The sequence below is a fragment of the Pollachius pollachius genome, assembly GCF_949987615.1.
Source record: "Pollachius pollachius genome assembly, chromosome: 16".
Taxonomy (NCBI): domain Eukaryota; kingdom Metazoa; phylum Chordata; class Actinopteri; order Gadiformes; family Gadidae; genus Pollachius; species Pollachius pollachius.
The window spans coordinates 1,326,963-1,329,462 of NC_136949.1; the positions used below are offsets into that span (position 1 = coordinate 1,326,963).

At 52.9% G+C, this 2,500-nt stretch overlaps 1 protein-coding gene across 1 annotated transcript in view; it reads right to left on the reverse strand.

Moving 5' to 3' along the window:
• Positions 1 to 2,500, reverse strand: part of col12a1b (collagen, type XII, alpha 1b) — a 112,887-nt gene that overhangs the window by 48,032 nt on the left and 62,355 nt on the right.

Consider the following 2,500-nt stretch of genomic DNA (forward strand, 5'->3'; position numbering starts at 1 on the left):
ATGAAACCAGCGGTATTTGGTTAAGCCGAAGCTCCACTCCAGCTTCTGTGGTCGGAACGTCCTACCCTCTGCAGAGATCCCCGCTCCGGGCCTTGTTCTGCTCAGGCCGGTCGTCTCGCTGGACTGAGAGGAGCTGGAGTCGCTCTGAGGCCAACGACAAGCGAGATGCAGCAGAACCCAGAACCACCCGCGGTATACGCACACCGGCTGCTAGCCAGCTGCAGCGGGCTAGCCTCACCCCTCCAACTCCCCCTCTCCTCTCCTTCTCCCCCCTCCCTCTTCCCATCTCCCTCCTCCCCCTCCTCTCCCCCTCCCTCTCCTCCCCCCTCCCTCTCCCCCTCTCCCTCCTCTCCCTCTCCTCCTCCCCTCTCCCCCCCAGTGTTGTTGTTATGTCAGTCCATCAGGCCGCGTTAGCATCCAATCAGAGGGAGCATCGCATTCCTGAGACCCTCCACACGCAAACACGTCAGCCCCCCTGACACGTGGAGGGGCCCCCTGACACGTGGAGGGGCCCCCAGAGGAGACCCCAGCCTGACACGTGGAGGGCCCCCCCGTCTGCAGCCAGCACCACCTCCTCAAGGCCAGCACCTCCTCCCCACCTCCTCAGGCCCCCCCTAAACTGCGGCTCCACCCCCGGCAACTCCTCCCAGCGAGCTGGCACCCGGCCAAGGAAGGGGCTCCCTGCTGGGATGCGTTGGGCCCCGGGGCCCCTGGGGCTGAGCTGTCAGTGATGTCAGGCTGACGGTGGAGGGAGCTCTGGGGGGGCGGGTCTACTGTGTGTGTTATTGGCCCCACACCTGAGAGGTCCTTAAACACCTGGATGACCCTCGCTGGACGTGTCGAGTAAATATACAAATACTTAATGAAGACCAACAGAGAGGATTAGAGCCACATGCTGACCTAAAGAGAGGATTAGAGCCACACGCTGACCTACAGAGAGGACTAGAGCCACACGCTGACCCACAGAAGAGGATTAGAGCCACACGCTGACCTACAGAGAGGATTAGAGCCACACGCTGACCTACAGAGAGGACTAGAGCCACACGCTGACCTACAGAAGAAGATTAGAGCCTCACGCTGAGAGGATTAGAGCCATACACAGACCTACAGAGAGGATTAGAGCCACACGCTGACCTACAGAAGAAGATTAGAGCCTCACGCTGAGAGGATTAGAGCCACACACAGACCTACAGAGGATTAGAGCCACACGCTGACCTACAGAGAGGATTAGAGCTACACACAGACCTACAGAGAGGATTAGAGCCAAACAATGACCTACAGAGAGGATTAGAGCCTCACAATGACCTACAGGGAGGATTAGAGCCACACGCTGACCTACAGAAGAGGATTAGAGCCTCACGCTGAGAGGATTAGAGCCACACACAGACCTACAGAGGATTAGAGCCACACAATGACCTACAGAGAGGATCAGAGCCTTACAATGACCTACAGAGAGGATTAGAGCTTCACGCAGACCTACAGAAGAGGATTAGAGACACACGCTGTGAGGATTAGAGCCAAACACAGACCTACAGAGGATTAGAGCCACACAATGACCTACAGAGAGGATTAGAGCCTTACAATGACCTACAGAGAGGATTAGAGCCTCACACAGACCTACAGAGAGGATTAGAGCCACATGCTGACCTACAGAAGAGGATTAGAGCCACATGCTGACCTACAGAGAGGATTAGAGCCTCACGCTGACCTACAGAAGAGGATTAGAGCCTCACACAGACCTACAGAGAGGATTAGAGCCTCACACAGACCTACAAAGAGGATTAGAGCCTCACGCTGACCTACAGAGAGGATTAGAGCCACACGCTGATCTACAGAGAGGACTAGAGCCTCACACAGACCTACAGAAGAGGATAAGAGCCACACACTGATCTACAGAGAGGATTAGAGCCTTACGCTGATCTACAGAGAGGATTAGAGCCACACGCTGACCTACAGAAGAGGATAAGAGCCACATGCTGACATACAGAGAGGATTAGAGCCTCACGCTGACCTACAGAGAGGATTAGAGCCACATGCTGACCTACAGAGAGGATTAGAGCCACACGCTGACCTACAGAGAAGATTAGAGCCTCACAATGACCTACAGAGAGGATTAGAGCCTCACACAGACCTACAGAAGAGGATTAGAGCCACACGCTGGCCTAAAGAAGAGGACTAGAGCCACATGGGATTATTCTTTTGAAGTTCTGACTTTAAAAACAGAATAAAAATTCTTCTGAGTTTAAACTCAAAACTCATAAAAATGCCCATGTGTCCCTAATCCTCTCCTGTAGAACCGTGTGGTTCCCATCCGGTATGTCGCGAGGTGACTCTCACTGACTTTGGTTCCTTACAGGTAGCCTACCCAGAATTCAGACTTCAAACTCAGAGTAAAAATCCCAAAACATAGGGAATAACATATTTACCATTTATACCTCACTAAATTATGAATTTTAACAGTTTTACGCATTATGAATTAACATGAAATTACTATTAGCAG